Source organism: Mandrillus leucophaeus, unplaced genomic scaffold (genome assembly GCF_000951045.1).
Source record: "Mandrillus leucophaeus isolate KB7577 unplaced genomic scaffold, Mleu.le_1.0 Scaffold830, whole genome shotgun sequence".
Lineage (NCBI taxonomy): Eukaryota > Metazoa > Chordata > Mammalia > Primates > Cercopithecidae > Mandrillus > Mandrillus leucophaeus.
The window spans coordinates 419015-433670 of NW_012109031.1; the positions used below are offsets into that span (position 1 = coordinate 419015).

At 46.5% G+C, this 14656-nt stretch overlaps 1 protein-coding gene across 1 annotated transcript in view; it reads right to left on the reverse strand.

Annotated features, from left to right (window-relative positions):
* Positions 1 to 9610, reverse strand: part of LOC105530584 (protein S100-A7) — a 16659-nt gene extending 7049 nt beyond the window's left edge. Inside the window, exons 1-3 of the mRNA XM_011968176.1 lie at positions 9600 to 9610; positions 3565 to 3569; positions 3365 to 3370 (exon numbers count right to left, since the gene is read on the reverse strand). The gene's annotated coding sequence lies outside the window, so the exon portion shown is untranslated. The remainder of the gene's footprint in view (positions 1 to 3364; positions 3371 to 3564; positions 3570 to 9599) is intronic.
* Positions 9611 to 14656: the final 5046 nt, after the last annotated feature.

A 14656-nucleotide genomic window follows, 5' to 3' on the forward strand; every position in this document is an offset into this window, starting at 1 on the left:
ATACACTATGTTTGCTGCCACCTGGCCATGTCTTATATTGTGCCCCCAGCCTTCAGTGCAGAGAACTCCATAAACACTGGCCGAACTAGCAAGTAAGGCAGGTGTCTTCAGAAAGGTTCAGATAAAGTGTGTGGGAATTCAGAAGAGGAGAAATCACTTTTCAGGTGGGGGAGCCAGGGGAATTTTGTCGGGGCGCCCTTTCAATAGGCCATAGAGCACTTCCAGGAGCCACGGTGAGAGGGACAGGGCAGAGGGAGCCACAGGAATGTTCCGAGACAGCCAGCTGTTGTGTTTGGGGTCCTTCTGGGTGGTGTTGGCCGGCTGCATCTCTGGACTCGAGCAGCAGTTGGGAGAGCAGGACAGAGAGAGTTCCATGGTGCTCAGAAGAGATTATTCGGACTCAGTTCTGCTGTGAGCCACCCACACTGGAGGATCCATCCACACTGGAGGAAGAGGACACCCAGCTGCAGCCCAGAGCCTGTGGTCCCACTGTTAGGTTTTGAAGGGAAGACAAGGGTTAAAGAAAGACACAGAGAGAGTCGGCGGCTCTATGGCAAGGCGGGTTTTATGTCCAGCACAAGACCTGAGGAGGTGGGGGACCAGCTTAATGCCAGACCCCCTGCCGCTTACAGCTGGGGTAATTTATAGGTCTAGGTGGGGGTCTGGGCAGTATGGCTTGCTCGCTGGAAGGATATTGATAAGATGTTCCTATGATCGAGTGGTTTGGACCTTTTTCCGGCGGATGTGATAGTCTGTTCCTTGGACCTTTGCCCCGCAGGATACGATAGGGATGTTCCCTCAGTTGGGCCTTTGCCCGGCAGGGTGTGATACGGGTGCTCTTGTGCCTTGTGGTCAGGTGGTTAGGCAGGATGGTTCCCACGGCCCGAATCCACATGGAATGTTTCACTCTGACGAGGCTCTGCAAAATAGCAGGGGGCTTACAAAATGGTGCAGTTTGGACTAACACCCACCATCCCGTCTAGAATGGGTTTGCTGGGAGGATTTAGTGTGAATTCTGTTCGCCAGATAAAGGAGGTTGCTTTCTCGGAGGCCACACACACAGACAGTGCTGGGAAGTGACCCACGCGTACCCCGAGAAATGTATCTGTTCAACCAAATTTCACGTTGGCAATGATCATTCCTCACCTCACCCAAGTTTAAGAGGAGGCTGGGCCCTGTAGGTTAAAACTGGCAAGGCGGAGAAAGCGGTGGAGGCCACTGCAGGAAGGTTCTCTGGCCAAGGGGGACTTTACAATTTTGACTTACAGTCAGGGCTGTTCCTGTTACAGTTGGCCCCAGTCAGAGGCCCAGGATGAAATTCTGGCCCTGAGTGCAGAGACTTGGTTTTCTGTTTCCCAAACTTCCACACGGTGGCGCCACTGAGCACCCACCTCGCGGAGTTGGGAGTTGCGGGAGGCAGTTCCACGTGGCCGGGCCGTCCTTGCGGGTTCTCGCCCTTATTTAGGTTGTGAGTCCCACCTCGGGCAGCAATCTCACAGCTTTTTTAAAAAGAGATCTTCACCAAAAGCTTCTGAAGGGCAGAGGGCTCTTCTTATTTAATTTGCATTCTTCTCTCCCTCCAATGCCTACCAGAGGGCACTGCACAAAATCATATACGGAGATGCAATTGTTAATTGGCTTGGTAGAAACAGGAACAAATTAAGATAATTAAATTTTTAGTAATGGATGGTGGGTTAAGTAAATCTTGATGCCTGTACACATGGAATCCCTGTGATGATACGAAATGGACATTTGGTCTTTGTCCCTGTTCCTGACGCTGAGCGTCTGAAACCCCTGGAATCTCCTGAATGACAGGGGTGAGGGAGCGTCTTTTGTTACTCATAACAATCCCCTTCCAGCCATACTGAGTGTGCGCTAATGAGGTGACTCTTGGTGGACCCCTAGACAGCTTCAGGATGGGGCTGGTTGCCAGAGGAAGCAACCATGTGATTGGAGGGCTGGAGCTTTCAGCCCCAGGCTGGGCCTCCAGAGAGCGGCTGGGGAAGGACTTCAATGACCAGTGGCCAATTATTTAATTAACCATGCCTAAATAAAGTGACTGCCATAGAAACCCCAAACAATGGGGCTCAGAGAGCTGTCGGGCTGCTGAGCAGGTGGGGTGCCGGAAGGGTGGGTGCCTGGGGTGGGCCTGGGATCTCCGTGCTGCCCCTCATACCCTCGGTGTCTCTTCCACGTGGCTTTTCCTAAGTTGTATTCTTTGTAACAAACCAGTAATCATGCGTAAAGTGCCTCCCTGAGTCCCGTGACCCCTTGTAGCAGATTATCCAACCTGAGGAGGGTTTTTTAGGAACCTCCAATTTTAGCCAGTCAGTCAGAAGTATGGGAGGTCAGGTGCTGCGATTGGCATCTGAAGTGGGGCCAGTGTTGTGGGGCTGAGCCTTCACCTTGTGGGGTCTGTGCTAACTCTGGGTAGTTAGGGTCAGAATGGAGTTGCAGGATATCCTGTTGGTGTTCAGAGAGTTGGAGAACTAGTTGGTGTGGAGATTTAAAAAAAAAGAAATACAACCCCCACAAATTTGGTGTCAGAAGTGTTGTGAGCCAGAATGGTTCAGGAATTCCATATAATGTAGCTATCTAGAATCAATCACTCAAAAAATATTTAAGAATTGGGGAAATGTTTTAAAAATAGTCCTCATTGAAAATGCAGATGATAAAGCAGCTGGGAAAAGGCAAGGCCGTGGCCCACAGGGTGGATGTGGAGTGGGCTTGGGGAGTGGGTTAATGGGACATGATTGTTCCACATGAGACAAGGCCACAGAACTCAGGAAACAAAGCTTGTTTTGAGCAAGAGTCACGTCAGATTTTGAGAGGAGGCAGAACAGAGAGAAGTTATCTTTACACAGGTGAAGCTAATAGTTCGTAAGAAAGTGTTCTCCGCCTTCACGTTCACAGCCAATTGATTTTCAACAAGCCCACCAAGCCCATTCAATGGAGAAAGAATAGTCTTCAACAAATGGTGCTGAGACAAGTGGGCAGCCACATGCAAAATAATGAAGCCGTACCCCTTCCTTCCTTCATACACACAAATTAACTCAAAATGGGTCACAGCCCTACACGTAAGAGCTACAACTAAAACTCTTAGAAGAAAATATAGAAGTAAATGTTCAAGACGGAGGGCTTGAATGTCTTTGCATATGCTATTGAGGCTTTATAACTTTGCTTTCCACAGTTAGACCTACAATCCACTTGGAATTGTCGTTTTGTCTGCTTGTGAGGTCTAGTTTCATGAGAATGAGCATCCAATTGATCCCATAAAATGTATCGAAAAGCTCGTGCTCAGCAGTGCCACTTTTGTGACAGAATAAATATACTACACGTGTGTGTCTTTTTCTCAGGCCTCTGCTTAGTTCTGTTGATCTATTTGACTGTCCTTGAACCAGCCCGGCAGTATCTGTTACCAGAGCTATTGTGATAAATCTTCACGTCTAGTACTGTAGATCCTTCCATCTTTTTCATGATTGTCCTGGGTATTCTTGGCCTTTCCATATACTTTTTAGAGTTAACTCGTCAATTCCAGCAAGGACTTTGGAATTGGGATTGCACTGAATCTATAGGTTGTGTTTGGGAGAACTGACAGCTTTACAATAGCAGAGTGTTCCAGTCCATGAACATGGCGTATCCCTTACTAAAAACCTTTCAGTGGTTTCCCATCCCGCTTAAAGTTCAAATTTTGCTTGTCCTCTGCCTGCCCCTCATACCTCATCTCCTGTCTCTCTGAACTCCATTTACACCACTCCAGCCCTTCTTTCTGCCCCTCCATCAGCCCAGACAGGCTCCCCCTGAGCACCTCTGTTCCAGCTCTTTCCTCTAACCATGGGGCCCTTCTCCTGCTCTCCCCAAGGGTGGATCCCCTGTTATTTATTCTGAGCCAAATATGAGTGGCCATGGCCCATGACACAGGCTGAGGCATGTGGATCACTCTCAGGAGTTTGAGACCAGCCTGGCCAACATGGCAAAACCCTGTCTCTACTAAAAACACAAAAATTAGCCGGGCATGGTGGCGGGCACCTGTAATCCCAGCCACTTGGGAGGCTGAAGCAGGAGAATCACTTGAACCCAGGAGGCGGAGGTTGCAGTGAGCTGAGATCGCGCCATTGCACGCCAGCCAGGGAGACAGAGTGAGACTCCGTCTCAAAAAAAAAAAAAAAGAAAGAAAAGAAAAGAAAAAGAAAAAGAAAGATTAAAAAGGTCTGTAAAGAAAAAAGTATAAATAGGCTAGTGAGAACTGGCAAAAATCCCAAAAGGAGCCTCAATATTTAATCAGTATAACCTGGTTCATTGTCTTGAGTACCATACTACATTTCCTTAATTTTTAAGATAATTGCTTGATTCTCTTCACCTCCACCCCACTGCCCTCTTAGCTAACAATTGAATATTATCCTTCTTGAGGTCTTTCCAATCCTTGAGTTGTCTAAAACTCTTGGTGGGAGCAGACTTGGGGTTGGGAGTGCTTCAAGGGTCAATTGTGAGTAAACTTCTGAAGACTCAATTCTGATTTTTTTTAATCTTGCCCAAATTCCTATCTAAGGGATCTGGGGAGACAAGCCCTACAAACCATAAATTCTCATCAGATGGGTTTTATTTAACCCTATATATCATGACTTACTTTCCATCCTGACTCCCGTATAACATTACAAGGCAAGAAAGAAAATCAAAATATTTTACCCCAAAAATATGTTTCTTTGTCACATGTTGAAATGGCCCTGCAAGCTTTGTCCTTTGTGGGGGAAAATTCACATGTGTAAAAAATCTCTATTAACACAGCTAGACCTTTTCCTTCCAGGCCCCTACAATTCTGAATAGATTAACTGAGAGTCTAGCACCTTTTAAAGGGTCTGAATATGAAATATTTTGTCAACTACTGTTTCTAAGGGCAACTTCTATGAGACTTCAAAGGAATATTGGTCTCCACAATCTTTTATCTTAACCTGAACATTTCCTTTCTATTTGTCCCAGGTCCTTCCTCTCCATTAGCCTGCCCAGCATACCTGGAGCGCCTGCAGACGGCAAGCTGTGAGAAGTAGAAGTAGAAGCTAGAAAGCACTTCCCTAAAGGCAAGCACTTGCTAATCACAGGTCTTAGCTGAGGGAAGGGAAAGAGAAGACTTGTCTTTAAATCTTGTCAATGAAGATTGAAGTCTCTTGGACAGCACAAAGGATACAACTGGAATGGCCGTGAGAGGCCATTCATGAGAAGCAAAGCAGGTGGGAGTTGGAAGTGGTGAGCCAGGACTTTGGGCAATTTATCTTAGCAATCACTTGACTCCGATGACACCAGGCATGGAAAAGCCAATGCTGAATAGAATAACACTGGAAAATGAGAGTGAGTGGTTCACTGTGAACCCAATCCAAAAGAAATAGTCTAATAGGGGAATTTCAGTAACAAGCTGGAGGTGAGATACTTAAAGGTATAGGACCTTTTTCTTGTCCCTCAAATCCCAGTTTTTGACCAAATAATGGCAACTATATATATATGCCACTTGGAGTTAGTTTGGATCCTCCAAGAAGAGGCCAAGATTAGGCATGCAAAAATGTCTTTGGAGGAAACATCTGTGAAGGGATGACTGGGGAGGAAGAAGATAGCAAGAGAAGTCAAGGAAAGTCTTCAGACTTCAATACAAACCTGACACCTGAGAAGAGACCCAAGAGGAAGGAGAATTGGGTAGGAAGAGTCTCAGACTACAGCAGAGTTCCAAGAAAGGGTTGGCCATGCGTGTGGGGAGTCCCCAAGCCAGTCATCCATGGAGGACCCCCACATCTTTCAGTAACAGGCCTGCCTTGGTATTCCTGCCATGCTCAGTCATTGCCTGAGAGAAGCCCAACAGGAAGTGTGGCCCAAGTGCAAAAGTTTTGGTGGACTTAGAGGGGCAGCTGCTGGGATTGTCAATCCACTCTGCTACCTGTAGCAGGAGAGCCCTGTAGCAGGCATATTTTTATAACCTCTGTAGTCCACTTCTTGTCCATCACAGATCTGCTTTTCCACATTGGCTAGGGAAGAGCTCCTCCATGGTTACCATGGGACTCTTTCCCTAAAGCATAACTCAGAAGACAGAGACTAGTGAGTGAATTACCGTACATCACTGTAGCTGGTCTCAGAGATGTAGCTGGCACTCCTCTCCCTCTTCTTCAATGCACTCTAAATTGTCCTCACCCTTCGTTATCACCTTGGCAGATCTTAATGATTTTCCTAATGGTATAACCCAAATCTTCATTTCTGAGGAGACTGAGTCCTTGACCATCATCTCGTTCTCAGACCAGAGTTCTTGCACTTACATGTTCATAGTTACAACAGGGTAAGGGATTACCAGGAAGTGGCCAAGTGAATCACTTGGGTCCTGCACATATTCCTCCCTGCCTCCATTGTGTAACAGCAGCCCTATCTCCTGCGGATCCACATCAATTACTCCTGCCCCAAGACTGACTCATCTTCTGTCCTATTGGTCCCCTCTCCCCAGTTGGTCCCCTATTGACCTCCTCTACCCTGTTGATGCCCTGGTAGCAGCTGTAGCTTGTAGTTCAATGTGGCCTTGTTGTGTCCACTGGAGAGAATGTGCCTCTTCTGGGGACAGAGACCTTCAACCTTTCAGAACCAACAATTGTGAGGATAAAAAATACAAACTCCCCAGGTGGGTCCCTGAAGTGATTGTAAATGGGGCCAACTATGAGTCTTCAGAAAGGAAAGGAAATAGTGTATCTACTTCTTCCTGAAGGATAGAACCTCAGCCTTGCAAAGTGTTGCCTCTGAGCAGGTGCTTCAGCTGTGCCTTTTGAGGCTGTTCCAGGGCTCTGTGAGGCCAGTTGCTTCCAGGGGATGTGGTGTGTGATACCACCATGATCTGGGTCCATCCCTCACCCACTTCCCTATAAAGCTGAGTCCCCTGGGTGCATTCTATGCCTGTGGATGGGCATTCTGTAAGCTCCTGGATAGTGGTCCTGGCCAAGGCTATGCAGACAGGAAGGGAAAATCCACACCTGTGAGAACAAATCATTGGCCCTTTCTGTATAAAAGGTGCCCAGTGTAGTACATTTGGCTCCAAGTGGCTAGTTGGTCTTAGTGAGAAATAGTTCCATATCTGGGGCTCAGCATTGGTCTCTGCTGCTGACAGGTTGGATATTCAGAGGTGACAGCTGTTGCAGGAAGTCAGGGACCCCAAATGAAGGGACCAGCTGGAGCCACAGCAGAGGAACATAAATTGTGAAGTTTTCATGGACATTTACCAGTTCCCAAATAATACTTTCATAATTTCTTATGCCTGTCTTACTTTAATCTCTTAATCCTGTTAGCTGCATAAGCTGAGGATGTACGTCACCTCAGGGCCACTATGATAATTGTGCTAACTGTACAAATTGATTGTAAAACATGTGTGTTTGAACAATATGAAATCAGTGCACCTTGAAAAAGAACAGAATAACAGCAATTTTAGGGAACAAGGGAAGATAACCATATGGTCTGACTGTCTGCGGGGTCAGACAAAAAGAGCCATATTTTTCTTCTTGCAGAGAGCCTATAAATGGATGTGCAAGTAGGGAAGATATCACTAAATTCTATTCCCAGCAAGGAATATTAATAATTAATACCCTGGGGAAGGAATGCATTCCTCGGAGGAGATCTATAAACAGCCGCTCTGGGAGTGTCTGTCTTATGCGGTTGAGATAAGGATTGAAATATGCCCTGGTCTCCTGCAGTACCCTCAGGCTTACTGGGATTGGGAGACCCCACCCTGGTAAATTTGAGGTCAGACCACTTCTGTGCTCTTGAACCTTGTTTTCTGTTGTTTAAGATGTTCATCAAGACAAAACGTGCACTGCTTAACATAGACCCTTATCAGTAATTTTGCTTTTGCCCTTTGCCTTGTGATCTTTATTGCCCTTTGCATTGTGATCTTTGTTGGACCCTTATCAGTAGTTCTCTTTTGCCTTTTGTCCTGTTTCCTCAGAAGCATGTGATCTTTGTTCTCCTTTTTGCCCTTTGAAGTATGTGATCTTGTGACCTACTCCCTGTTCTTGCACCCCTTCCCCTTTTGAAATCCTTAATAAAACTCACTGATTTTGCAACTCAGGTGAGCATCACGGTCCTACTGATACGTGATGTCACCCCTGGAGGCCCAGCTGTAAAATTCCTCTCTTTGTACTTTTTCTCTTTATTTCTTAACTGGCCGACACTTATGGAAAATAGAAAGAACCTATGTTGAAATATTGGGGGTGGGTTCCCCAATAGACAGCAGCTAGGTCAGCCTTGGTAAAGGGAAGTCCACACTCTTGGATTCACTTGTAACTTCCATGTCTGCCATTATGGCACTCCATTAGAGCACTCCAGTCATGTGCCCATTGATCCAGTTCTGGGGTAGCCAATGACAAAGCTATCTAACGTGAACTGGCCAAATTGTCTACTTGACTGTTCAGTGCCTCTCCCTTATGCTTTATGGTAGGTGATAAAGTGTAATAAAAAAGATCTTCACGCTCTGTCCCCACCCCCATATGTTCACCCACGTGCCTCTATCCCGACCTCCCTGCCTATTATCTTCTCATCCTTTTCCATTCAGCCCTCTGACTACATGGCCTGGCCATTGGCTGCTGCAAGGAATATATATATATTCTCACCTCAGGCCAATTCTCCTTCCAAAGTGGATGAGAAGGTCCCTTGCTTACATGTGTTCCCATTCCCATGTACCTCCATGTGAGCAAGGTACCTCTGACTGTCTTCAAAGTCACATTTAAATGTGGTTATAATCCAGCTGTGGTCCACTTCTGGCTTTCACTCATGTACCAAGTTGACTATTCACAGACCAAGCTCAGGCCTTCTTCTGTTCCTTCAGTTTATCATATGACAAATCCCACATAGCTATAAGCTTGGGTTGGGGAAGAGACATGATGGAACCCTGGCAGATAACATGGTGTTCTAGGCTGCATCCCCATGCAGCTTATTCATGCCCTTAAACTGTGCTCAGGCTTAACACCAAAGATGCCATTTCTATTTTATGATGGCCTGCTGTTGGGCCTATTTTATAACTCAGTAGGTCCAACAGAGCCCAGCTCACAGTGGACAGTTTCAGATGCATGATCACTTGATGCCCCAGGATCAAACCAGGGTCCAATAATATGCCAGGGCCTGTTTCCCAAAAAATCATATACTTCTCAGCTGTGGATGGCCTGACCTTGCTCCAGAATCCCAGGGACCTACATTGTAATTCTCCCACTGGGGCTTGCGATAAACTCCTTAGTATATTTTTACCACCATCGACCCCTCCAACATCATAGGGTGTACCAAATCATATGGTCCAACTGGATGGTTCTGTGAACTATGATCTGGACCTGCTGCAGAGCACTTTCCCACTCCTGGCCCCACCAGACCTGGCATCCTTCCATGCCACCCAGTTAATATACCAGAGCAGTGTTCCTAGGTGTGGAACACATTGCCTCCAGAATGCTATGAGACCTACGTGCTTCTTTCTTTGTGATAGGGCATGCAAGACGCAGCAATTTGTCTTTTATTCTGGGTGGGCTATTCCAGGCCAATTCTGACCAGAAACCTCACTGATGTAGTAGAGTCTCTGAATCTTCAAAGTGTACATGTCTTACCAAGGTCTCTACAGTAGCAACCACCCCTGGCTCATCCTATCTGATCAACATGATACCACTCTGAGGGAGGTTAGTGACAGAAGGAGGACCAAGTCCAGGATCAGCCCACCAAAGCCCTTCCAGCAGAATCTCTCAGCTGACCTGGATTTTCAGCCACACCAGGACCCAAGGATGCTTCCTCTCCTGACACCTCTCCCGACACCTCTCCCAACCTCAGACCCAGCAAAACCTCCACTCACAAAACCCACACAGATTTTAGGAAATTCTCCTTCATCACCATCGACAGACCTGACTTACCTAGTGTATCATCTTCTTGGGTGTTATTGTGAAATAGATCAATCATGGCATCACAGACTTCTCGGCATGGGTATTACTCATCTTTGTTTTCAAAGGGCTGTTGGAAAAAAATAATGAGCAGTGTGTTTTGTCACAAGGTCTGTGACAAAGCAGACCTTGTGTATGGGTCTGTCGGGGAAGAAGGAGGCTGATGGATGATAAGATGTGTTGGAAAGGATTTAAGGGAAGGAGGGTATAATATGTGTGAGGGCTGTGCTAAAATAGAACTGGATCGTGATGATGCACAGAGAAGGGAGAGAGCTGAGCTTCCATGTGCGGTACAGGAGCCTGCCTGGCCCTGGATGCCCGTTATCGGAAGATCCAGTGATGAACAACAAAGGAGCACCACATTTGTTGCAAGACTCCCCAGCCAAACACTGCATGTCTTCTCCGCCCCAGCTCCAAGACTTAGCAGCAAACTCTTCTCAACAGCCTGGAGGGTCAAGGCTGGAGTCTGGTGTCTTTGGCAGGACAACCATTCTAAAGAATATAACTGGTTCACTCTGGACAGGACCCCTCAGAGTCCTGGACCTCCTCTCCTACACACATATGCATATGCACACACACACACACGTGCACACAAAACAGCATGTTGGCTCATGCTGTCCATAGATCACACTCTGGTGCAGCCTCCACTTTAACAAAACCAGCACTTAGTGACCACCTCTTGCTGATGAGTGTAAGTGTAAACAGGAATAAATATCCCAGGAACACTAAAAAATAAATTAAATTAAAAAATAAAAATAAAAAAGGTTGTAAGCACTAAGCAAGTAAGCAGAGGTTGTAGCCCCCAATTACTTCCAGGCTATAAATCAGAAGAAATGCATGCCAAACTTCTTGATCTGATGGAGGGGTCAGAAGGTCCTCAGATTAGCCACTGTTGTGAGTTGTCTACTCCTGCTCCCTCTCAATCAACCAAATCAAAGACCTTGACTTTAAAAAAAAAAAAGAAAAAAAGATTGGGTCTAGGATGTGCAACTGACCAGAGAAGGAAGGACACTGAGGCACAGGGAGAGAATGACTCATCCCAAGGTCACATAGTCTAGTTGGTGGCAGAGCTGGTGAACTGGATCAGGCTGATAACCAGTTAAAGGCAGTTTCTCCTGCTCTTTAGGAATAGCACATGGGCTGTATACTTGTGTGCACCAGCACGCTCAGCTCATTTTAAAATGCTTTGTAGAAATGGGCTCTTGCTGTGTTACCCAGGCTGGCCTCAAACTCCTGGCCTCAAGTGATCTTTTTGCATTGGCCTCCCAAGCCCTGGGATTACAGGTGTGAGCCACCACACCTGGAATCACAGAGGCTGACCTGAACCCTGTAATGATTCATTGAAGAGAAGGACATGCTGGTAAGGAAGAGGTGCTGCTCTGGGGCCAGGAACTGGTCCAACACCAGTGTTCCACCAACCTCCAGGCCTGGTGCTCATGCTCAGCTACTCCCAGCATGGCCCCAGAGCTTATTAATGCACCAGAACCCTGTATCTTCTGAGCCTTCTGATCCACCCCAATCCCCAAAGCTGAGGCAGGGTAACAGGATATATTGGGTTGGAACAATGAAGAGAAGTTTGCTGAGCCCCACAAAAACTCCACTGTGCTTCCGAGAATGGAAATAGGGTCTCCCCTGGTTCCCTTTCCAGTAACTCAAAAATAATAGCTACTAACAACTACCAATTATTCAACATTCTGTGCCAGGCAAATACAATGTGTGATTTACACATATCCCTTTATTTAATCTGCAGGAAAATCGTGTTAGGTAAATACATCGTCCCATTATACAGGTGAAGAAACTGAGACTTAAAATGTTTACATAACATGGACAGGTCACCCAGTGGGTAGATGCACAACCAAAATTCAAACCCAGGCCAGCATAACTACTAAGCCTAGCTCTTAACCCCTCCACCATCCTAAGGAGTTCCTGGTTTGTCACGCCAGGGCCTGCTGGGCAGGAGCCCACTGTGCAGAGAGCAGATGGGCATGTACTTTCAGAGCAGAGTCTGCTTGGGTCTGACAGCACACAGATATCTCATCCTAGGCAGTTGTGTGGACTTCAGGGCCCAGGACAGTAGTGAGCGGAACCTCAGCAGGCTGCAGAGCCCTGGACCTCATATTCTTTCAGTCCACAGGCCACTCTGGAAAGAATTTGCTCTCCTAGAGTTTAACATCAAGATATAGCATCTTGGCCAGGTGTGGTGGCTCACACCTGGAATCCCAGGCCTTTGGGAGGCCAAGGCAAAAGAATCACTTGAGGCCAGGAGTTTGAGACCAACCTGGGTAACATGGCAAGACTCCATCTCTACAAAGTATTTTAAAATTAGCTGAGCATGGTAGTGCACACCTGTAGTCCCAGCTACTTGGGAGGCAGAGACAGGAGGATCAGTTGAGCCTAGGCGTTTGAAGTTGCAGTGAGCTATGATCTCACCACTGCACTCCAGCCTGGGTGACAGAGTGATACCATGTCTCCAAATAAACTTTTTTTTTTAAAAAAAGGGCAAATTTCAAACAGAAATAATAATGATTCTCTTGGATTATGGAGGAAGCCACTGCCAGAGGCCCATTCACAGGAAACCAGTATAAAGTGTCTTCAATTTTAAACTATTTAAGATTAAGTTTTGGCCAGGCACAGTGGCACAAGCCTGTAATCCCAGCACTGTGGGAGGCCAAGGTGGACAGATCGCTTGAGTCTAGGAGTTTAAGATCAGCCTGGGCAATATGGCGAAACCCCACGTCTACTAAAAATACAAAAAAAAATAGCCAAGTGTGGTGGCACATGCCTGAGGTCCCAGCTACTCAGGAGGCTGAGGTGGGAGGATCACTGGAGCCCAGTAAGTCAAGGCTGCAGTGAGCCATGATCACACCCCCACCTGGGCAACAGAGTGAGACCCTATCTCAAAAAAGCAAAGAAGATTAAGTTTTATAAAACCTTGAGACGCCCTGAAATCTTATGGCTCATATGTGGGGAAAAAAAAAAACTTGATAGAGGTTTTCCCAAGTTGGCCAATAATCCTAAAAATTTACATAGCATTATGTATAAAGATGTGAAGCTAAAAACAAAAACCTCTCTAAATTATCAGTAGAAATTTAATCAATAATATGAAAGACTGAATTGTCTTTCTAGTCTCATGTAGAAAATGATTTTACAAAATGACTGTCACATAAAGCAAAATCACAGAGCCAGGAAAACATAGAAAAATAAAAACTATAGTTGTATCACCCAATTAATAACAATATTTTCATTTTCCTAGCTTTTGCAATGTTTGTGGTATTTATCAACTTTCTGAAATTTATAATTTGCTCTAAGTCTTTTCTCGTTCTAAGTGAATATCCACTTTCATGTGTAGTTTTGCGCTGTTGATTTTTAAGTCTTTTTCTGAAAGGAAGTCCCCCCAAAAAGTGTCAGGGCCCACAATCCCTTTGTCCAGCCCTCATGCTCTTGCTGATTTTGTCCATGATTTTGCCTACACCACACCCTCGGTCTGGCATCCCCTTTCATATCTTCTCTGCCTAGAAAATTCCTAACCCTTCTTCAAGGCCCTACTCAAAAGTCACCTCCTCTGTGAAGCCTTCCTTGACTAGTTCAAGAAAGTAGAAATCTCCCTGCACTCCAGAACACCACAGCACTTTCTTAGCTCTCTCTCCTTGGCATCTCATGGCCCTGGAATCACGCTCTGCAGAAGCCTCCTCCACCAGCTAGGCAGGAGGCTCCCAGGGCAGCCACAGCAGGAGCTCCCAGAGAACACGTCTGCGAGGTGCAGTAAAGGCCCCGGGCATGGAGGGGTGGGGCTGGAGCTAACACAAGGCCTCCCAAGCCAAGAGTGCAAGGTTCTAACTCCCTTTGTGACCCTGGGCAAAACCTGTATTTCCTTTGTCTGAGAAGTCTGTGTCTTCTCATCTGTCAGAGGAGAAAGGAATTACTACTTCACAGAGATTATAGATGTGAAAGCCCAGGGAAAGGTAGGAAGTGCTATATCAACATAGGGGGATTTGTGTTATGATTATTGACAGATTCAGGTTTGCTGGCAGGAGACACTGAGCTAAATCCTGCGACTTAGAAGCCCACATCTCTCACCAGGCACACCTCAGTTTATAGAAGTGGGTGGTGGCGCTGCAGTTTCAGCTTCACAGGGTGTGACAGCCACCAGATTTAAAACTGAATGTCAACTGCACAATGGGAAGGAGGCGCCCTGGCTCCCAAATGTCCCTGAGGCGAGAGCTCAGCCTTCAGGTGAACTCGACTTCCTAGATGGTTCTCAGCAGAGGGGAAACAGAGTCCCTGGCTCCAGTCTGAGCCCCTTCCTCCTCCCTAGTCCAGCCCACTCATCAGCATGAGCTTCAGGCATTCATCTCAAACCTTAAAGCAGCTGGAGGTAAAAACAATAAAAATAATAAGTTATGCTTGTCCCCACACCAAACTCCACCCTGGAAATACTGCTGATACCAACATCTGCCATTGACTTCTCGCCCTCATCCAAAAAGACAAATTTTTATCAATACAAATCCTGCCTAAGATTGGCTTTTTTTTTTAATGCATACACTCATTTCCCCCAGCACTGTGGAGAAGCAGGGCCAAAGGTCAGTGTTTGATTTGTAGCAAGAGGTGTGTGCACATCTGTGTCTCCCTGCCATGGATTCAGGCCCCCAGAGACTCTCCAGTGACCAGCGGACGGGCCCAGCAATTCCCCCTCCCTGCCCAACCATTCTCACTTTTCTTCCACCATTTGGTGG